This window comes from Somniosus microcephalus, unplaced genomic scaffold (assembly GCF_052327205.1).
Source record: "Somniosus microcephalus isolate GS21.2 unplaced genomic scaffold, FLI_Smic_1.0 unresolved_chr3, whole genome shotgun sequence".
Lineage (NCBI taxonomy): Eukaryota > Metazoa > Chordata > Chondrichthyes > Squaliformes > Somniosidae > Somniosus > Somniosus microcephalus.
Window position 1 is genome coordinate 70931572 of NW_028225181.1, and position 23080 is coordinate 70954651.

The 23080-nt window shown below is 52.1% G+C and overlaps 1 pseudogene across 1 annotated transcript in view; it reads right to left on the bottom strand.

The window, feature by feature from the left end:
• Positions 1-23080, bottom strand: part of LOC147091938 (uncharacterized) — a 119823-nt pseudogene that overhangs the window by 18517 nt on the left and 78226 nt on the right. Inside the window, exon 3 of the transcript XR_015075247.1 lies at positions 367-1113. The product of XR_015075247.1 is annotated as an uncharacterized LOC147091938 (transcript). The remainder of the gene's footprint in view (positions 1-366; positions 1114-23080) is intronic.

A 23080-nucleotide genomic window follows, 5' to 3' on the forward strand; every position in this document is an offset into this window, starting at 1 on the left:
ACGGCAACTTTGCTGTCAGTGAAGAGAGACAAGAAAGACCAAAGTGCCGTTTGCCCCTCTCAGTGTGGCCCTGAAGGACTGTGTCCAGGATGGAGTTCTGTTCCCACTGTTAGATCCTCTCCCAGATTGTCCTTTCTGAGCTCCAGCCAGGTGATGCTAAACACGCAGGTGGGAAAGACTAAAATCTACAACAATGTGTTTAAAACAAAGTTGATTTATTTGACATATATCCAGAATATGAAACTCCAGCCCAGTTCCCGGAGTTAGTAACATCAGCAGAAACAACCCCCACCTGTCAGAATGAACATGGTTCAGTCCTGGATGTGATTAACAGCAGCAACAACAGAATCCAAACCCTGCTGTCACTTGTGAACTCGCTGGTGTCTCAGCAGGTGGGATGACTGAGAGAATCCCTTCCCACACTCAGGGCAGGTGAACAGTCTCTCCCCAGTGTGAGTGCGCTGGTGTACAGTGAGGTCAGATGACTGCCTAAACCCAGTCCCGCAGTGAGAGCACCTGAACGGTCTCTCGTCAGTGTGAACTCGCTGGTGTCTCAGCAGGTGGGATGACTGAGTGAATCCCTCTCCACACTCAGGGCAGGTGAACGGCCTCTCCCCAGTGTGAACTCGCTGGTGTACTGTGAGGTCAGATGACTGCCTAAACCCAGTCCCGCAGTGCGAGCACCTGAACGGTCTCTCCCCAGTGTGAACACGTTGATGGCGTATCAGTTCCCCGGAACCTTTATAGCACTTCCCACAGTCCGAGCATTTAAAAGGTCTCTCATCAGTGTGAACTCGCTGGTGTGTCAGCAGGTGGGATGAATTGGTGAATCCCTTCCCACACTCAGAGCAGGTGAACGGCCTCTCCCCAGTGTGAACTCGCTTGTGTGTCAGCAGGTGGGATGAATTAGTGAATCCCTTCCCACACTCAGGGCAGGTGAACGGCCGCTCCCCAGTGTGAACTCGCTGGTGTGTACGCAGGTGGGATGAATTAGTGAATCCCTTCCCACACTCAGAGCAGGTGAACGGCCTCTCCCCAGTGTGAACTCGTTGGTGTGTCTTAAGGTCAGATGACTGAGTGAATCCCTTCCCACACTCAGAGCAGGTGAATGGCCTCGCCCCGGTGTGAAAGCGCTTGTGTTTCGATAGGCCAGAGGGTTGGCTGAAGCCGCGTCCACACACAGAACACATATATGGTTTCTCCCCGCTGTGAACAGTGCTTTTTGCTTCCATATTCAAAGGCCGATGATATTCAGTTCCTGATGAATCGAGTGACTGTCAGATCTTGACGTGATGTGTGGTTTGAGTTTCCCGTCTGCAAATCCTCCCCTTCAAACACCCTGTAAAATAAATTTAAAACAGGGAGCGTGAGAGAGAACCCACGAAAGAGGCAGGTTGTGAAATTGAGCTCAATGAATCTGGTCATTTGTGGGGCCGGCACTAGAAAAAAGTGACTATGAAAGCTGCCGGATTGTCATAAAATCCCACTGGTTCACTAATGTCCCTCAGTGAAGGGAATCTGCCACCTGGTCTGGGCCTCTGGCCTCTATGGGAGGAGAGAGAGGTGGGAGTGGGAGGGGGCGAAGGAGATGGACTTTATACATCTGCAACTCGACCAGAACTTTGAAAGAACCTCCAAAACCCACAACCTCCAGCACCTAGAAGGACAAAGGCAGAAGGTGCATGGGAGCACCATCACCTCCAAGTTCTCCCAGTCACACACCATCCTGACTTGGACATACATCGCCATTGCTACATCATCACTGGGTGAAAATCCTGGAACTCCTTACACAACAGCATTGTGGGAGTACCTTCACCACACGGACTGCAGTGGTTCAAGAAGGCGGCCCACCATCACCTTCTCAACGGGAAGATGGGATTGGCAACATATTCTGGACTTGCGAGCGACGCCTGATGTAATAAAAAGTCTCACACGTCAAGGAACTTTAAAGTAAGCTTTAAACAACTTATAATTATACTATGTACAAGAGCGGTCTTCACCGTGCCTCTAGGAGAAGCCCTTTTACTATACTGAGCAGTTCAGTATTTATACTAGTCCAAACACAGGAAGTGACGTATGCACAGGAAGTGATGTATGCACAGAGTTCACAGTTCACAGGAAGTGACGTGCACATAACTTCCTCCGGAAGTTATTTATTATTATTACATTCTTCCCTCCTGCGAGATTAGAAGGCTGTGGTCTTCCTTTTATTCCGCAGCCGCCGAACGAGGAAAAGTCACACCCGTTTGGGTTCCCGTCGTAGAGGGTCACTGGTCCGCTTACATGCTGTTGGCCATTGGTCAGAGTCTGTATGGCCTGGATTACCCTGTGAAGGGTCGGGGAGATCATGGCTTCGTGTACGAGCCCCAATAGGTGCAGAGTCGGTCTGTCTCTGTTCAGAGGGAGGTGCAGAGCTGGTCCGTGGCAGATCAGTACTTTGGTGCGCGGTACTGGGAGGGTCGCAACTTTGAGTATGGGGTTCTACCGGCACCAAGCTAGTTGGTGTCAGATCAGGATCCTGGAGAGGGGTACCCGGTAGGTTCCAAGAGGCTCCTGGTAAAATACCATCATTTGATGTCCCACTAGGTCCTGGTGGGCAGGGAGCCAGATCCCGTAATGATACGGTAGATTCTCGGCCGTCGGGATATCGTATGTATGCATAGGTGGGGTTGGCATCGGTTAGTTCGACCTCGTCTACGAGAGGGTCATTTTTAGACGTCCGAACGTATCTTCGGAGTAGTACAGGTCCAGGAGTAGTTAGCCATGACGGGAGGGATGTCCCATAAGATGAGCGACGCTGGAATCCAAAGAACCGCTCATGAGGTGTAGTATTTGTGGCTGTAGAAAGAAGGGACTGTATAGAGTGCAATGCATCCGGAAGCACTGCTTCCCATTGCTGGTTTGGTAGGCCCCGAGATCTTAAAGCAAGATGTACGGAATTCCAGATGATACCATTATACCTCTCTACCTGCCCATTTCCGATGGGATGATATGGCGTCGTTTTGCTTGTAGCAATTCCCCGTTCTGAGAGGTAGTCCTTGAGTTCCCTTGACATAAAGGATGGACCCCGATCCGAGTGAATGTAAGCCGCCATGCCACAGAGAGAAAATACTTGCTCAAGGCAGCAGATTACTGTGGACGCCAGCATATTGGAGCAGGGGAAAGCAAACGGAAAATGTGAATATTCATCAATCATGGTGAGTAAGTATGTGTTCCGAGTTGAAGAGGGCACTGGGCCCTTAAAATCGATGCTAAGTCGTTGCATCGGTTGGGTTGCGTGTATGAGCATACCATCTGAGGGGCGGAAGAACTGAGGTTTTAATTCTGCACAAAGCCGGCATTCTGAGCACATTTTCTTTACATCTCCAGTAGAAAAAGGGAGATTCCATGATCGTACGAAATGTAGCATGCGCGTAACGCCAGGATGACACAATCCATTATGGACATCTATGAGAGTAGAGGACGACATAGTGGAGCAGAATGCTCGTGTGAGGGTATCCGGGGCCACATTCTCCTTGCCAGGTCGATAGTGAATGGTGTAACCAAAAGAGGCCAGTTCCATCCTCCAAAGCTGTATTTTATTATTCTTAATTTTGGTTCGTTTTCGATTATCGAGCATGAAGGCGACTGATCGCTGGTCCGTGATTAATGTAAAGTGCTGGCGAGCTAGGAAATGGTTCCACTTCCGTACCGCCTCTATGATGGCTGTGGCTTCCTTCTCAACCGGAGGATAATGTAGCTCGGCACCTTGTAAGGTCCTGGACATAAATGCTACAGGACGACCTTCCTGATTTAGAGTAGCCGAGATCGCCACCTCCGAGGCATCACATTCGACTATGAAAGGGAGATTCTCATCGATGGAGTGAAAAGCCGCTTTCTCCAACTGTTTTTTGAGAAGGTTAAAGGCTGCAACAGCCGCTGTTTCCAATGGAAATGATCTAGCATGCAGCAAGGGTTGGATTTTGTCTGAAAAATGAGGAATCCATTTAGCGTAGTATGCAAACAGACCGAGAGCCCGACGTAAAGAAGCCGGATTCTTAGGTGACGGGAGCTCTTGGAGCGGGCGAAGTCTTTCTGGGTCTGGCTTAATGATACCATTGCCTACGCAGTAGCCAAGGATGTTGATGGTCGGTTGAGACTCAACAGATTTAGATTCATTCAAAGTTAAGTTACGGTGAGGGAGAGCATCCCGAAATTTTTGGAGGTTGGCGTCGTGTTCCTGTTGATCGTGACCTGCAATAGCAATGTTATCAAGATAGGGAAAAGTGTCCCTTAAGTTTTCCTGCTTAACCAGGCCATCCATTGCCCGTTGGAAGACAGCCACTCCATTAGTAACCCCGAATGGGAGGCGACGAAATTGGTACAGCCGTCCATTAGCCTCAAAGGCTGTGTACTGCTTATCTGAGACCTTCAAGGGTACCTGATGATAGGCACTTTTCAAATCGTAAGTTGAGAACACTTTGTATTCGGCCAGTTTATTAACCATATCATCAATGCGTGGCAATGGGTAGGCGTCCAAGTCAGTATATTGATTGATGGTTTGCGAATAATCAATGCATAGTCGTTGTTTGTGAGGTTTTAGAGGGTTCTTGACGATGACGATTTGAGCCCGCCAGGGCGACGAACATTGTTCGATGATATCCTCTGCTAAAAGTCGAGAGATTTCAGCCTCAATAAAAGATTGGTCTTCCTGACTAAAGCGCCGCGATTTCGTTATTATTGGTTTGCATCGAGGAGGAATACTGGCAAATAATGAGGGTTCATCAAGTGAAGCTGCTGATAATGCACAAAATGGTAATTTAGACAGTATATTAGAAATAGTAAGTCCAGGTTTGGATCCGCCGAACTCAATGGTGAGTTTCTTATGCTGTTTTTGAAAATCCAGCCCTAAGATGAGATCACTACATAAGTCCTTGAGCACCGAAAGTCGGGTGGAGGGATACATGCGACCATTAAGTGTCATATCAATAATACAAAAGCCGGAGATTCTGGTATTAAGTGATGACTGAGCCATCGCAATTGCCTGGTCCGATGGGAAGATATGTAGTTTCAATTTCGCAACAATCTGTTCTCTAATGAAACTATCAGTACTTCCTGAGTCAATTAAGGCATCTAAGGTATGCCCATTAACTGAAACTTTTGTAGCTGCATGAAACAGGTTCTGTGGGCAAGCAGCTGTAATTGGTGTGGTTGCACAGAGAGTGGCTGAAACTCCACGTCTGCTTCTTCGGGAGAGAGCTCGAGAGGAAACTTGATAGGTCCTAGCCGGAGCATCTTGATAGGCACTAATTGGGGCAGTTCGGTAGGCCTTAGCTGGATAGGCCCTCGCAGAGGCTCTTGATTGGCAAACTTTTGCAAAGTGTCCCTTTTTATCGCAATGACTGCAGATCGCATTGCGAGCAGGGCAGAATTTCCTCGGGTGAAAAGAATCTCCACAAAAGAAGCATTCCTTCCTAGATTGCCAAGAGGCTGCTAAAGTGGGGTCATCCTCCTCTTCTTCATCAGAATTATCATCAGGATTAGATTCCTCCATGATAGGGTTCACCTGAGACCACTTGAATCGTCTGGTTGCAGTTACAGCAGCAGATCGAGATCTGGGCAGCTGATAGAGGTCTGCATTTTTCTTTGCCAAATCCAGAGAACAAGCCAGGTCAAAAGCCTTTTGTAGCTCAAGTGTTTTACTTTCTAGCAGACGCTGGCGTATAAATGGAGAGGCAATCCCGCAGATGAAAGCATCACGAATCATTTCTTCGCGGTACAGCTCAGCCGAGGCTGCCTGAAAGTTACAATCTACGCTGAGCCTGCGAAGTTCTTGAAGGAATTCGTTAATCGATTCCCCTGGCCCTTGTCGGGCTGTGGCCAGATGTCTAGCATAGACCTCATTTGCGGTCTTGGCATATAGTTTTTTAAGTGCCCGGATCACCTCATCGTAATTATCCCATTCATCAACATATTCAAACACTGTTGGGGTCACATAGTTGATAAGTATCCTCAGTTTAGTAGAAGCATTCGCTTTACATTCATCAAGAAAATTCTCAAAAGTACGGTACCAATGCTTCCATACCCTGCCAGCTGCTGGTGCGTTTGGGTCCAAGTCCAGATGAGTAGGTTTAAGGATGTTTTCCATGATGGGTGGTTCCCTGGATCCTTAACTCCGAGTTTGTCCGAAGGTCTAGTATTTGTGAGTGTAAATACTAAGTTGTTTAAATTGATGTAATAAAAAGTCTCACACATCAAGGAACTTTAAAGTAAGCTTTAAACAACTTATAATTATACTATGTACAAGAGCGGTCTTCACCATGCCTCTAGGAGAAGCCCTTTTACTATACTGAGCAGTTCAGTATTTATACTAGTCCAAACACAGGAAGTGACGTATGCACAGGAAGTGATGTATGGACAGAGTTCACAGGAAGTGATGTGCACATAACTTCCTCCGGAAGTTATTTATTATTATTACAACGCCCACATCCCAAGAATGAATTAAAACAAATCTGCAGATGTAAACTGGATTAAAAGCCTCTACAGAAATGCTTATTCCTAAAACAATACTCTTTTACATAGTAGGGACAGTGGCTGTTTAACAACCTAATCTCCCCCAGAATCCACCTCCCTTGACAGTCTCACATTGGAAATTGTTGGATCCTCCTGGGCTCAGAAGTACTGGGGTTTAAACCCAGCAGCTTCTCCTCCATCTCCACTCCAGCTCAAACTGAAGCAACAAAAACACCTACACAGACGGCCAGGAACCTACCTTCCGTCAGCCTGCAATAAAACACTTCCCGACAGCTGCTGACTAATGGCGGCCGCAGCACCCACAGTTCACCGCGCCCCAGAATCCACACTATCCAACACGCTGATTTCCCCGCTGAGAGTGCGCATGCTCCCCGGGGCCGCGGGCCATTCTGGGAGCCTAGCCTTTGTCCTTTGTCCCGAATCGGACTCGGTGGAACCAGCTGAAGAAACCAGGAAGCGGCAGCTCGGATGGGGGAGGCGCTGCACCCTGGGTTTCCGCACGTCCACCGGGCCCGGCTGCTCTGATTCTGATTGAGTTTTTTGATGAGGTAACAGAGAGGGTTGATGAGGGCAATTCGGTTATCGTGGTGTACATGGATTTCCAAAAGGCGTTCGACAAAAAGCCACATAATAGGCTTGCCAGCAAAGTTGAAGGCCATGGAATAAAAGGGACAGTCGCAGCATGGATATGAAATTGGCTAAGTGACAGAAAACAGAGAGTAGTGGTGAACGGCTGTTTTTCAGACTGGAGGAAGGTATACAGTGGTGTTCACCAGGGGTCGGTACTAGGACCACTGCTTTTCTTGATATATACTTGAAGTGCCCGGCGGTCCCGAGGGTCTTTTGAGGGCATGTTGTTGTTGGAAGAGGGAGAGCGCGCGACCGGGGGGGAAGAGAGAGCGCGACCGGGGGGGGGAAGAGAGAGCGCGACCGGGGGGGAAGAGAGAGCGTGACCGGGGGGGGGAAGAGAGAGCGCGACCGGGGGGGGAAGAGAGAGCGCGACCGGGGGGGGAAGAGAGAGCGCGACCGGGGGGGAAAGATAGAGCGCGACCGGGGGGGGAAGAGAGAGCGCGACCGGGGGGGGAAGAGAGAGCGCGACCGGGGGGGGAAGAGAGAGCGCGACCGGGGGGGGAAGAGAGAGCGCGACCGGGGGGGGAAGAGAGAGCGCGACCGGGGGGGGAAGAGAGAGCGCGACCGGGGGGGGAAGAGAGAGCGCGACCGGGGGGGGAAGAGAGAGCGCGACCGGGGGGGGAAGAGAGAGCGCGACCGGGGGGGGAAAGAGAGAGCACGACCGGGGGGGGAAGAGAGAGCGCGACCGGGGGGGGAAGAGAGAGCGCGACCGGGGGGGAAAGAGACAGCGCGACCGGGGGGGAAAGAGACAGCGCGACCGGGGGGGAAAGAGACAGCGCGACCGGGGGGGAAGAGACAGCGCGACCGGGGGGGAAGAGACAGCGCGACCGGGGGGGAAGAGACAGCGCAACCGGGGGGGAAGGGACAGCGCGACCGGGGGGGAAGAGAGAGAGCGACCGGGGGGGAAGAGAGAGAGCGACCGGGGGGGAAGAGAGAGAGCGACCGGGGGGAAGAGAGAGAGCGACTGGGGGGGGAAGAGAGAGAGCGACTGGGGGGGAAGAGAGAGAGCGACTGGGGGGATAGAGGGAGACTGGGGGGGATAGAGGGAGACTGGGGGGGATAGAGGGAGACTGGGGGGGATAGAGAGAGACTGGGGGGGATAGAGAGAGACTGGGGGGGATAGAGAGAGACTGGGGGGGATAGAGAGAGACTGGGGGGGATAGAGAGAGACTGGGGGGGATAGAGAGAGACTGGGGGGGATAGAGAGAGACTGGGGGGGATAGAGAGAGACTGGGGGGGATAGAGAGAGACTGGGGGGGATAGAGAGAGACTGGGGGGGATAGAGAGAGACTGGGGAGAGAGAGGGTGAGGGAGGGGGCAGAGAGAGAGAGGGTGAGGGAGGGGGCAGAGAGAGGGTGAGGGAGGGGGCAGAGAGAGAGAGGGTGAGGGAGGGGGCAGAGAGAGGGTGAGGGAGGGGGCAGAGAGAGAGAGGGGGAGGGAGGGGGCAGAGAGAGAGAGGGGGAGGGAGGGGGCAGACAGAGAGGGGGAGAGAGGGGGCCGAGAAAGAGGGAGGGGGCAGAGAAAGAGAGGGAGGGGGCAGAGAAAGAGAGGGAGGGGGCAGAGAAAGAGGGGGAGGGAGGGGGGCAGAGAAAGAAGGGGAGGAAGGGGGCAGAGAAAGAAGGGGAGGGAGGGGGCAGAGAAAGAGGGGGAGGGAGGGGAAAGAGAGGGGGGAGGGTGGGGGGGAGAGAGAGAGGGGGAAGGAGGGGGGGAGGGGGGAGAGAGGGAGGGGGAGGGAGGGAGGGGGAGGGAGAGAGGGGGAGGGAGGGGAGAGAGAGAGGGGGAGGGAGGGGGGAGAGAGAGGGGGAGGGAGGGGTGGAGAGGGCGAGGGAGGGCGGAGAGAGAGAGGGGAGGGAGGGGGCAGAGAGAGAGTGGGAGAGAGAGAGGGTGAGGCAGGGGAGAGAGAGAGGGAGGCAGGGGGGAGAAAGGGGGGGAGAGAGAGAGGGGGAGAGGGGAGGCGAGAGGGGGGAGAGGCGAGAGGGGAGGGGAGAGGCGAGAGAGGAGGGGGGAGAGGGGGGGGAGGGAGCGAGAGGGAGGGGGAGGGAGCGGGAGAGGGAAGGGGGAGAGGGGGGAGGGGGGGAGGGGGTGGCGAGAGGGGGAGAGGGAAGTGGGGGAGGAGAGAGAGGCAGAGGAAAGGAGGGCGAGTGGCCCGCGGCCGCAAATGGAGCCTGATGCGCCATCAATTACACAAAAGACTAAGGTTGAGCGAGTAACAATCAGGCTTTTATTAACTAAAGAATGAAGGTCTTGTCTCGAGTGGTCGACCCGTCCAGAATACTAAGGGACTGAGAGGTAGTCACTTATATACCTGGACTAGTGGGAGGAGTCAGCCGAGGCATGTCCAGACCTGTACCTAGTGGAATACACATACACATACAGACAGGTATAACAGTGGTTTACCACATTCACCCCTTGTTTAAAAATGAGTCCGGCGGGGTGAAGTGTATTTAAAAGTTTGTGTATTGGAGTCTCTCCAGTGGTCCTGTCTGCCGCTGTGATCGACGTGGCGATGGCAGGGGTGGTGGAGCTTCCGGCGTCGCGTCCCGTGTAGGCTGGGGCCCTGGAGTGTAGTCCTCGTGGGTGACGGTCCAAGGCGAGCCGGCTGCTGGGGTTGCATATTGGGTCGTGGGGCGGTAATGGGTAGTGGGTTACAGCGGTCCCCGAGGGTGCGAGGTCCCGTATGGAGACTGTGTCCTCCTGCCCTACAGCGGTCCCCGAGGGTGCGAGGTCTCGTATGGAGACTGTGTCCTCCCACCCGTCCGGGTACGCAATGTAAGCATACTGGGGGTTGGCGTGGAGGAGGTCGACCCTCTCGACCAGGGGGTCCGTTTTATTGGCCCTCACGTGTCTTCTCAGTAGTACCGGCCCTGGGGACGTCAGCCATGGCGGTAACGATGTCCCCGATGTGGACTTCCTTGGGAAGACAAACATTTTCTCGTGAGGGGTGGCATTGGTGGCAGTGCAGAGCAGTGACCGAATCGAGTGGAGCGCATCGGGGAGCACCTCCTGCCAGCGGGAGGTCGGAAGGCCCCTAGACTTTAAGGCTAGTAGGGCGGCCTTCCAAACTGTCGCATTCTCTCTTTCCACCTGTCCGTTCCCCCGGGGGTTGTAACTGGTGGTCCTACTTGTGGCTATACCCCTAGCGAGCAGGTACTGGCGGAGTTCGTCACTCATAAACGATGAGCCCCGGTCGCTATGGATATAGCTGGGGAAACCGAACAGGGTGAAGAGGCTGTTCAGAGATTTAATGACCGTGGCACTGGTCATGTCCGAGCAGGGGATAGCGAACGGGAAACGGGAGTACTCGTCAATGATGTTGAGGAAGTACACATTGCGGTCGGAGGAGGGGAGAGGCCCTTTAAAATCGACGCTCAGGCGTTCGAAAGGGCGAGTGGCTTTTATCAGGTGGGCTCTGTCTGGTCTATAAAAGTGCGGTTTGCACTCAGCGCAGACTTGGCAGTTCTTGGTCATGGTCCTGACCTCCTCGATGGAGTAAGGCAGGTTGCGGGCCTCGATGAAGTGGAAGAACCTGGTGACCCCCGGGTGGCAGAGGTCATTGTGGAGGGCCCTCAGCCTATCGATCTGCACGCTGGCGCAGGTGCCACGCAATAGGGCATCTGGGGGTTCATTGAGCTTCCCAGGCTGGTACAAGATCTCGTAGTTGTAGGTGGAAAGTTCGATTCTCCACCTCAAGATCTTGTCATTTTTGATTTTGCCCCTCTGCTTGTTGTTGAACATAAAAGCAACTGAACGCTGGTCAGTGAGCAGGGTAAATCGTTTTCCGGCCAGGTAGTGCCTCCAATGACGCACAGCCTCCACAATGGCCTGGGCCTCCTTCTCGACCGCGGAGTGTCTGGTCTCCGGGCCCTGGAGGGTTCGTGAGAAGAATGCCACAGGTCTCCCCGCCTGATTAAGGGTGGCGGCCAGAGCGAAGTCGTACGTATCGCTTTCCACCTGGAAGGGGATGGATTCGTCCACTGCGTGCATGGTGGCTTTGGCAATGTCCTCCTTGATGCGGTGGAAGGCCGAGCGGGCCTCTGCCATCAGGGGAAAAGAGGTGGATTTGATCAGCGGACGGGCTTTGTCTGCATAGTAGGGGACCCACTGAGCGTAGTAGGAAAAAAACCCTAGGCACCTCTTCAGGGCTTTTAGGCAGTGGGAGTTCCATAAGGGGACGCATCCGGTCCGGGTCGGGACCGATGACCCCGTGTTCCACAACACAGCCAAGGATGGCGAGGCGGACTGTGCGGAATATGCACTTCTCCTTGTTATATGTCAGGTTCAGGAGTTGGGCGGTGCGGAGGAATTTCTCGAGGTTTGCGTCATGGTCCTGCAAGTCCTGGCCGCAGATGGTCACATTGTCTCGGTAAGGGAAAGTGGCCTGCAGCGCGTTTTGATCGACCATCCGGTCCATCTCCCTTTGGAAGACGGAGACCCCGTTGGTAACGCCGAAGGGAACCCTAAGGAAGTGATAGAGGCGGCCGTTTGCCTCAAAAGCAGTATACTGGCGGTCTTCAGGGCGGATGGGGAGCTGGTGGTACGCTGATTTCAGGTCAATGGTCAAAAAGACACGGTACTGCGCGATCTGGTTGACCATGTCAGCTATGCGGGGGAGTGGGTAGGCGTCCAGCAGGGTGTAGCGGTTTATTGTTTGGCTGTAGTCGATGACCAGGCGTTGTTTCTCGCCGGTCTTAACGACCACAACCTGGAGCTGCCCTCAATAATCCCCTCCTTCAGGAGTCGCTCCACTTCAGTTTTGATGAAAACCCTGTCCCCGGCACTGTATCGCCTGCTCTTTGTGGCGATGGGCTTACAGTCGGGGGTGAGGTTAGCAAACAGTGGGGGGGGGGGTGGGACTCTGAGTGTGGAGAGGTTGCATCTGGTGCGCGGCGGGCAATTTGGAGGCTGCTGGCTGCGGACTGTGAGTGGGGGAAGGGGGCCACCGTACGCCATCGTAACGCTTTTGAGGTGGCACTGGAAATCCAACCCCAGTAGGACGGCAGCGCAGAGGTCGGGCAGGACCAGGAGTTTAAAATTATTGAATACAGTCCCGTCTACTACTAGTGTCACCATGCAGTAGCCGCCAATGTCCGCTGACTGGGACTCGGAGGCCATAGAAATCCGCTGGTGCGCAGGCAGGACTGGGAGAGAGCAACGCCGCACCGTGTCGGGGTGGATGAAGCTCTCTGTGCTCCCAGAGTCAAAAAGGCAGTTTATTGCACAGCCGTTTACCTTAACGTCCATTTTGGACCGAGCTAGTTGGTGCGGTCTCGTTTGGTCCAGCGTAACAGAGGCCAGCGTAGGGGTCGGTGTGTCGCTGTGGGTATCAGATTGGGGGGGGGTTGGCGGTCTGCTGCGTCCCGGTTGGTGTCCAAGATGGCGGCGTCCATGATTCCCATGTGGCTGGAGTCGTCCAGGATGGCTGCTGCTGCAGTGGTTCACACATGGCTGGGGAGGCCCAAGATGGCGGCCCGCACGGGGCGCTGTTGGGGGCCCAAGATGGCGGCTCGCCCGGCCCACACGCGGCGCTGCTGGCGTTCGGGGTGGCTTTGGCCTTGCAGACGCTGGCGTAGTGTCCCTTTTTCCCGCAGCCCGAGCAGGTCGCATTCTTCACCGGGCAGCGCGCTCTGGGGTGTTTGGCCTGGCCACAGAAGTAGCATTTCTGGCCTTGGGATACTGTTGTCTGGCTTTGGGACACTGCTGCGGTAGTTGGGCCGTTGTTGGGCTGTGGCTGGGGTGGCACAGTGCTATGGGGCTGTCCTACCGTGTCCCAGGTTGTTGTTCCCCGCGGCGTCCACGGTGCAGAGGAGTAGGCATCCATGCCCCGGTAGGCTGCGTCCAGCGTTAGTGCGATTTCGGAGGCTTTGTTGAGGTTGAGGTCGCTCTGCTCCAGCAGACGCTGTCGGGTGTAGTTGGACCTGTGGCCCGCTACGAAGGCATCCCGGATCAGTTCCTCCGTGTACTTAGCGGGCGTTACCGCCTTACACCCACAGGCCCGGCCAAGCACGGACAGTGCTTGGAGGTATTCCTCAGTCGATTCCCCAGGTTGTTGCTTGCGACTCCCCAGGAGGTGCCTGGCGTACACTTCGTTCACAGGGCGCGCGTACTGGGTCTTGAGGAGCTGGAGGGCATCTGTGTACGAAGTCGCGTCCTGGATGACTGAGTACACTCAGTGGTTCACCTTGGAGATCAGGACAGTTTGTCCGCATCCATTGTGACCGCAGTGGAGGCAGTCAGGAATGTCTCGAAGCACATGAGCCAGTGAGCAAACTTGGTGGAAGCGTCCGCTTCCCGACTGTCCAGGTCCAGGCATGCTGGTGTGAGGATCTTCTCCATTATAAAAATTTAGTTAATAAAATTGATGCGCCATCAATTACTCAAAAGACTGAGGTTGAGCGAGTAACAATCAGGCTTTTATTAACTAAAGAATGAAGGTCTTGTCTCGAGTGGTCGACCCGTCCAGAATACTAAGGGACTGGGAGGTAGTCACTTATATACCTGGAATAGTGGGAGGAGTCAGCCGAGGCATGTCCAGACCTGTACCTAGTGGAATACACATACACATACAGACAGGTATAACAGTGGTTTACCACAGAGCCAAGCCCCGGGAGCGGGCGTGAGCCAGCTGGAGGCTGTGAGAGACGGCCGGGCCCAGTTGCCGGGGAAACCCTTCTCCCCCTTCCGAGCCCCACCCTCCGCCCTCCCGAGCCCCGCCCTCCCGAGCCCCGACCCATTTCAAGACCGCCGATTGCGGCTGGAGCCAAGCCCCGGGAACGGGCGTGAACCGGCTTGAGGCTGTGAGGGCCCGGCCCGGTTGCCGGGGTAACCCTTCCCCCCCTTCCCGAGCACCGCCCCCCCCCCGCCCGAGCCGGCTTCAAGGCCGCCGATTGCGGCTGGAGCCAAGCCCCGGGAACGGGCGTGAGCCGGCTTGAGGCTGTGAGGGCCCGGCCCGGTTGCTGGGGTAACCCTTCCCCCCCTCCCGAGCCCCTCCCCCCCCGCCCGAGCCGGCTTCAAGACTGCCGAGCGGGGAAGAGAGAGAGAGATGCCGCATCTCACCTGCTGGCTTCCTGCACTCTGTGCCTCGGGCTTGTGTGTGTCGCCTGCTGCGCGTGCACCCTGTGCCTGTCCCGTGTCCCTCGCAGCCGACGCCGTTGCCCCGGGTAACGTGACGGGGGAGACTGGGGGGGATGAGGGGGGGAGGAGCTTGCCACAAGCCGTGGGACAATTACCTAGCTCGGGCGTGGCTGGGCAGGAGAGGCCCAGGCTTCGAGGCCTACAAAAACGGGTAAAGGTAGGAAAAAGAATCAGGTTAGAGAAAATATTTGCAAATGAATTATCTTTTTTTTTTAAACTATTTAATAAAAGCAATTTTTTTTTGCTGGAAATGTACATTTGAAAATAAAGACGCAGAAAGCGGGAAAAAGAAATGAAGAGTTTGGAATCAAGATGGCGGCCACTCACCTGAACTCAGAATGATTAGTCCCGCCCACACACACACCGATTGGTCAACCATCAGGTCACTGAACTGTAGGATTGGTCAATGGTCACGTCACTCGACTCTAGGATGGCCCGCCCGCACACGCAATGAACCCACCCCCGTGACGCAGCGATTGGTCGATCGTCGGGTCGCTCGACTGTACGATTGGTCAACCTTCACGTCACTCGATGCTAATGAGCGGATAATGAGCGGAATTTTGAATGTTTTTTGGATACCGTCGGCACAATTTTTGTCCAACCAAAATTTAAATACACCCATGAGAGGCCCCTAATGATGAGCTTTCTTTTGATATAACATATGTGTAGGTGCGCTCTATAACTTTTGATTGTATAGCCGGACAGACAGAAAGAGAGACAGAGAGACGGAGAGACGGAGAGACAGAGACATACTGTTTTATATATATATATATTAATGACTTGGACTTGGGTGTACAGGGCACAGTTTCAAAATATGCAGATGACAAAACTTGGAAGTATAGTGAACAGTGAGGAGGATAGTGATAGACTTCAAGAGGACATAGACATGCTGGTGGAATGGGCGGACACATGGGAGATGAAATTTAACGCAGAAAAGTGCAAACTGATATATTTTGGTAGGAAGAATGAGGAGAGGCAATATAAACTAAAGGGTATAAGTCTAAAGTGTGTGCATGAACAGAGAGACCTGGGGGTATGTGTGCACAAATCATTGAAGGTGGCAGGGCAGGTTGAGAAAATGGTTAAAAAAGCATACGGGATCCTGGGCTTAATAAATAGAGGCATAGAGTCCAAAAGCAAGGAGGTTATGATGAACCTTTATAAAACACTGGTTCGGCCTCAACTGGAGTATTGTGTCCAATTCTGGGCACCGCACTTTAGGAAGGATGTGAAGGCCTCAGAGAGGGTGTCGAAAAGATTTACAAGAATGGTTCCAGGGATGAGGGACTTCAGTTACGTGGATAGACTGGAGAAGCTGAGGTTGTTCTCCTTAGAGCAGAGAAGGTTGGGAGGAGATTTGACAGAGGAGTTCAAAATCATGAGGGGTCTGGACATAGCAGATAGAGAGAAGCTGTTCCAATTGGCGGAAGGGTCGGGTACCAGAGGACACAGATTTAAGGTGATTGGCAGAAGAACCAAAGGCAACATGAGGAAAAACTTTTTTACGCAGCGAGTGGTTAGGATCTGGAATGCACTGCCTGAAAGGCTGGTGGAGGCAGATTCAATCACCGCTTTCAATTGGGAATTGGATAAGTATCTGAAGTAAAGAAATTTGCAGGTTTACGGGGAAAGGGCGGGGAGTGGGACTAGCTGAAGTGGTCTTGCAGAGAGCCGGCATGGGCTCGACGGGCCGAATGGCCTTCTTCTGTGCTGTAACCATTCTCTGATTCTATAAAATATTAGAAAGTTTGTTCCACAGAAGCACAGGATTTATCTGCTTTTATTGATGAATTTAAAAAGTCTCTATTAAAACCTGAGCCAGAGTGTTGTGAGCCAAAGAGCCTTGTGTCCAATGAGGGGAATAAAGGCCCACAGCCGCCCCTGGCACCGGGCCCTGAACAAGGGACTGGAGAAACTCGCTGTCCTGCGGATCAGACAATCAGCCGGCGCCAGTCCCGCCCCTCGGGCTCCCCGATTGGTTGGAGGACCCGCCGCCAGCTCGCTCCCTATTGCAAGGGGACATAGACAAGCTAAGTAAGTGGGCAGAGATTTGGCAGATGGAATACAATACTGGAAAGTGTGAGGCAGGAAAAATCGTAGAGCAAGTTATTATCTTAATGGCAAGAAACTGGAAAGTACTGAAGTACAAAGGGATCTGGGGGTCCTGGTGCACGAAATTCAAAAGGTTAGTATGCAGGTGCAGCAAGTGATTAAGAAGGCCAATGGAATGTTGGCTTTCATTGCTAGGGGGATAGAATATAAAAATAGGGAGGTATTGCTTCAGTTGTACAAGGTATTGGTGAGACCGCACCTGGAATACTGCGTACAGTTTTGGTGTCCATACTTAAGAAAGGACATACTTGCTCTCAAGTCAGTACAAAGAAGGTTCACTCGGTTAATCCCGGGGATGAGGGGATGGACATATGAGGAGAGGTTGAGTAGATTGGGACTCTACTCATTGGAGTTCAGAAGAATGAGAGGTGATCTTATTGAAACATATAAGATTGTGAAGGGGTTGGATCGGGTGGATGCGGGGAGGATGTTCCCGATGATGGGTGAAACTAGAACTAGGGGGCATAGTCTTAGAATAAGGGGCTGCTCTTTCAAAACTGAGATGAGGAGGAACTACTTCACTCAGAGGGTGGTAGGTCCATGGAATATGCTGCCCCAAAAAGCTGTAGAAGCTACATCATTACATAAATTTAAAACAGAAATAGACAGTTTCCTAGAAGTAAAGGGAATTAAGGGTTACGGGGAGCAGGCAGGAATTTGGACATGAGTCTAGGTCCAGATCGGTCATGGCCCTGTGGGTAGCGGAGCGGGCCCAGGGGCCGTGTAGCCTGATCCTGCTCCTATTTCGTGTGTCTAATTCTGTTAGATTCAGGAGATGGTTCTGTGATAGTGGATTGGCGGTTAGGATCAGATCAGCCATGATCTTATTGAATGGCGGAGCCGGCTCGAGGGGCCGATTGGCCTACTCCTGCTCCTATTTCTTATGTTCTTATGGTTGGAAGCTCCCGTCAATCAAGACCTGGGCCCGGGTCACGTGTCCCCGAGGAGATCACGTGCTCCGTCCAACTGCCGCCGCTCGGTCCGGGGCCTCGCAGACTCTCAGGTTTTTCTATTTCTCTTTATTCTCTCCCGATCCATTCCTCACCCCCACCCCACGTGATTCTCCACCCAATCAGAGCGGATAAAACTCACTTTGCGTCACCGATCGCGACTCTGGAACCGACAGCAAGGCCTTTCCCCGGAATGCCCCGCGCCGACTCCGTCCGGCAGGATCCGAGTGCGCAGGTGCAGCTCCGAGTGGGGGAGGGGGTTGGTGTCCTCTGGGCATGCGCGGTTATTACCCTTGGTGACCGGGAGGGGTCGCTGTGCCGGACTCGGCCCAAACCACCGCTCCGTGTGCGCATGCGCGGACTCTCGGCTCTCAATCAACCATCAGCCAGAAGAGGTCGCTGGTGAGACCAGTGAAAAAAGACTTGCATTTCTATAGCGCCTTTCACCACCACCGGACGTCCCAAAGTGCTTTACAGCCAATGAAGTACCTTTGCAGTGTAGCCACTGTTGTCATGTAGGAAATGCGGCAGTCAAATAGCGCACAGCAAGCTCCCACAAACAGCAATGTGATAATGACCAGATAATCTATCTTTTTGTTAACTCTGTTTCTCTCTCTACGGATGTTGCCTGGCCTGCTGAGTGTTTCCAGCATTTCCTGTTGTTATTTCAGATTTCCAGCATCCACAGTATTTTGCTATTATCCTTTTGTTACATTGATTGAGGGATAAACATTGGCTAGGACACCAGGGATATTTCCCCTGCTCTTTCCCACATTACAACAGTGACTACACCTCAAAAGTACTTCATTGGCTGTAAAGCACTTCAAGACGTCTGCTGGTCATGAAAGCACTGTATAAATGCAAGTCTTTCTTTCTCAAAATAGTGTCATGGGATCTTTTACATCCACCTGAGAGAGCAGACAGGGCCTCAGTTTAATGTCTCATCCGAAAGACGCATAGAAAGTGGCCCTTCGGCCCATCGTGTCCGCGCCGGCCATCAAGCCCTGTCTATTCTAATCCCATTTTCCAGCACTTGGTCCGTAGCCTTGTATGCTATGGCGTTTCAAGTGCTCATCTAAATGCTTCTTGAATGTTGTGAGGATTTAATGCCTCTACCACCCTTTCAGGCAGTGAGTTCCAGATTCCAACCACCCTCTGGGTGAAAAAACTTTTCCTCAAATCCCCTCTAAACCTCCTGCCCCTTACCTTGAAACTATGCCCCCTGGTTATTGACCCCTCTACTAAGGGGAAAAGTTCTTTTCTATCTACCCTATTGTGGCAAAGCCACCAAGGGGCTCCTGTACAAACGTATAACTGTCTTTAACAGAGTGCTATAGCACCTATGTTGTTGCCTGCATGTAAATAGCTTGTCTGGAGAAGTCCCAGAATCAACGCGATGACGTCATCACATTGGTCACGTGATGCCCTGAACGGCGGGAAACGTGATGACGTCATGACGTCAGAGAGGGGGAGGTTCCCTCTTCAGACCTCGTGAAACCAGCAAGTAAAAAGACCTGTTTACTGTTGCTCCTGCATGCCTTTGTTCTGTTCTCAAGTTTTAATTAAACTTAGTTTATTTATCGAACTGACTCGACCTCAGTGCTTTAGTAGGGGATCGGTCGATTCCTACACTCTCTATGCCCCTCATAATTTTGTACGCCTCAATCAGGTCCCCCCTCAGCCTTCTCTGCTCTAAGGAAAACAACTCCAGCCTGTCCAGTCTCTCTTCATAGCTGAAGCGCTCCAGCCCAGGTAACACCCCGGTGAATCTCCTCTGCACCCTCTCCAATGCAATCACATCCTTCCTATAGTGTGGCAACCAGAACTGCACACAGTATTCCAGCTGTGGCCTAACTAGCGTTTTGTACAGCTCCATCATAACCTCCCTGCTCTTATATTCTATGCCTCGGCTAATGAAGGCAAGTATCCCATATGCCTTCTTAACCACCTTATCTAGCTGTCCTGCTGCCCTCAGGGATCTATGTACATGCACACCAAGGTCCCTCTGATCCTCTGTCCTTCCTAGGGTTCTACCATTCATTGTGTATTCCCTTGTTAGTCCTCCCAAAATGCATCACCTCACACTTTTCAGGGTTAAATTACATTTGCCACTGTGCTGCCCATCTAACCAACCCGTCTATATTCTCCTGTAGCCTGAGGCTTCCCTCCTCGCTATTTACCACTCCACCAATTTTCATGTCATCTGCGAACTTACTGATCATACCTCCTACATTCATATCTAAATCATTAATGTACACTACAAACAGCAAAGGACCCAGACCCTGTGGTACACCACTGGACACAGGCTTCCAGTCACAAAAACAACCTTCGACCATCACCCTCTGCCTCCTGCCACTAAGCCAATTTTGGATCCAATGTGCCAAATTGCCCTGGATTCCATGGGCTCTTACCTTCTTGACCAGTCTCCCATGTGGGACTTTGTCAAAAGCTTTACTGAAGTCCATGTAGACTACATCAACTGGACTGCCCTCATCCACACACCTAGTCACCCCCATCGAAAAATTCAATCAAATTGGTTAGACATGATCTCCCCCTGACAAAGCCATGCTGACTATCCTTGATTAATCCTTGCCTCTCCAAGTGGAGACTAATTCTGTCCCTCAGAATTTTTTCCAATAATTTCCCTACCACTGATGTTCGTCTCACTGGCCTGTAATTCCCTGGTTTATCCCTACTACTACCCTTCTTGAATAATGGTGCTACATTAGCTGTTCTCCAGTCCTCTGGCACCTCCCCTGTGGCCAGAGAGGTTCTGAAAATTTGTGTCAGAGCCCCTGCAATCTCCTCCCTTGCCTCACACAGCAGGCTGGGATACATCTCGTCTGGGCCTGGGAGTTTATCCACTTTTAAGCCCGCTAAAACCACTAGTACCTCCTCCCTCTCAATACTAATTTGTTCAAGTATATCACAATCCCCCTGCCTGATTTCTATGCCTGCATCGTCCTTCTCCATAGTGAACACAGATGCAAAATATTAATTTAAAACCTCACCTACATCTTCTGGCTCTACACACAGAATGCCACTTTGGTCCCTAATGGGCTCTACTCTTTCCCTGGTTATCCTCTTGCCCTTAATATACTAATAAAACACCTTGGGATTTTCCTTTATTTTGCCTGGCAGTGTTTTTTCATCACCCCTCTTCGTTCTCCTAATTTCTTTTTTTTTTTTTTTTTAAGTACCCCGCTGCACTTTCTATGCTCCTCTAGGGCTTCCACTGTTTTTAGTCCTTTGTATCGGCCAAAAGCCTCGCTTTTTTTCCTAAACCATTCTTGTATGTCCCTTGACATCCAGGGTTGCCTGGGCTTGTTGGTCCCACCCTTGACCTTTACAGGAACATGTTGGCATTGTACTCTCTCTATTTCCTTTCTGAAAGACTCCCACTGCTCTGATGTGGATTTTCCTACAAGTAACTGATCCCAGTCCACTTTGGCCAGATCCTGCCTTATCATATTTAAATCGACCTTCCCCCAATTTAGGACCTTTATTTCCGGTCCATCTTTGTCCTTTTCCATAACTACTTTAAATCTCACCGAATTATGGTCACTGTCACCAAAATGCTCTCCTACTAACTCTTCTACCACTTGCCCTGCTACATTCCCTCGAATTAGGTCCAGAACCGCCCCCTCTCTTGTAGGACTTTCTACATGTTGGCTGAAAAAGCTCTCCTGGATGCACTTTAAGAATTCCACACCCTCTAAGCCTTTCACACTCTGACTATCCCAGTTAATATTGGGGAAGTTGAAATCCCCAACAATTATCACCCTATTATTTCTACACTTCTCTGAGATTTGCCTACATATCTGTTCCTCTATCTCCCCCTTACTGTTTGGGTGCCTATAGTACACTCCCAGTAAAGTGCTTTCCCCATTTTTGTCTTTAAGTTCTACCCATATGGCCTCATTAGAGGAACCTGCTAAGGAATCATCCCTCCTTACAGCAGAAATTGACTCCTTGATTAATATTACTAACCTGATTTTCAGTCAACTCTTGAGTATTCACGTTTAATAAATCTCCGGGAGAAGGAGTCGCTTCACTTGTACTGATTCCTGGGGCCTGATCACCTTCCCTAGGAGCAGGGCCTTGAATCTGACTTTGCTCACTTGTACTGCTTCTTGGGGCCTGATCACCTTCGCCAGGAGCAGGGCCTTGATTCTGGGGGAGTTTTATTGCACCGCTTGGTTTACTTGAGAAGGGCCCCATCAGGGCGAGTGCGGGAGGGTCAGGGGGCGAGTGCGGGAGGGTCACGGGGCGAGTGCGGGAGGGTCCATCTCTAGGACCATTGTGTATCTGAGTCAATGGGACTCTCTCTGACCTTTCTCCCCAGTCCATCTCCAGGACCAGTGTGTATCTGAGTCAATGGGATTCTCTCTGACCTTTCTCCCCAGTCCATCACCAGGACCAGTGTGTATCTGAGTCAATGGGACTCTCTCTGACCTTTCTCACCAGTCTATCTCCAGGACCAGTGTGTATCTACGTCAATGGGACTCAGACCTTTCTCCCCAGTCCATCTCCAGGACCAGTGTGTATCTGTGTCAATGGGACTCTCTCTGACCTTTCTCCCCAGTCCATCTCCAGGACCAGTGTGTATCTGAGTCAATGGGACTCTCTCTGATCTTTCTCCCCAGTCCATCTCTAGGACCAGTGTGTATCTGAGTCAATGGGACTCTCTCTGACCTTTCTCCCCAGTCCATCTCCAGGACCAGTGTGTATCTGAGTCAATGGGACCCTCACTGATCTTTCTCCCCAGTCCATCTCCAGGACCACTGTGTATCTGAGTCAATGGGACCCTCTCTGACCTTTCTCCCCAGTCCATCTCCAGGACCAGTGTGTATCTGAGTCAATGGGACTCTCGCTTACCTTTCTCCCCAGTCCATCTCCAGGACCAATGTTTATCTGAGTCAATGGGACTCTCTCTGACCTTTCTCCCCAGTCTATGTCCAGGACCAGTGTGTATCTGAGTCAATGGGACTCTCTCTGACCTTTCTCCCCAGTCCATCTCCAGGACCAGTGTGTATCTGAGTCAACGGGACTTTCTCTGACCTTTCTCCCCAGTCTATCTCCAGGACTGGTGTGTATCTAAGTCAATGGGACTCTCTCTTACCTTTTTCCCCAGTCGATCTCTGGAAGCTCTTTGAATCGGAAGGGTTCTCTCCGGTTGGTACTCACAATCCTGTGCTGGTTCACCTGCTGTTGTTCCTCAGTCTACAATCCCTGTTTACTTCGAGCTGAGCACCTTCCTCAATCACACCATCATTCACCGGGACATCTAATTGTGGCAGAGCAGAAAATAAGAACAATATTGAAAGCGTGAAATAATGTAATGTAGACTTTTAATCTGCTTACTAACAATTCAATTTCAAGGCCGAGTATTTGTTTGATTTTGTCCCTTTCCGCAGATCACCAGTTCGAGGGCTGTGTGCTTAGTTTGGAGATTTTCCTCACTGTAAATTTCCGGCCTTCTGAGACTCCCCCATTTTCACTGCTCTGGGCGGAAATGCGCCATTTTCTGTGCGGAGTTACTAACCGGAGCGGTGACCCTGTGACCCTCCCTCGCTGTGATCAAAACTCGGGGCTGAGAAGCCGCTGTCGGGCCGGGTGCTGAATGGATCCGAGTTCCCACAGGCACAGAGCGGGCCTTGTAACCCGGGCAACCAGCCTGTTTCTGACCCTCACTCCGATCAACCCGCGCCGCCCGGCACTGCGCTTGCGCGGTACAAGGGAGC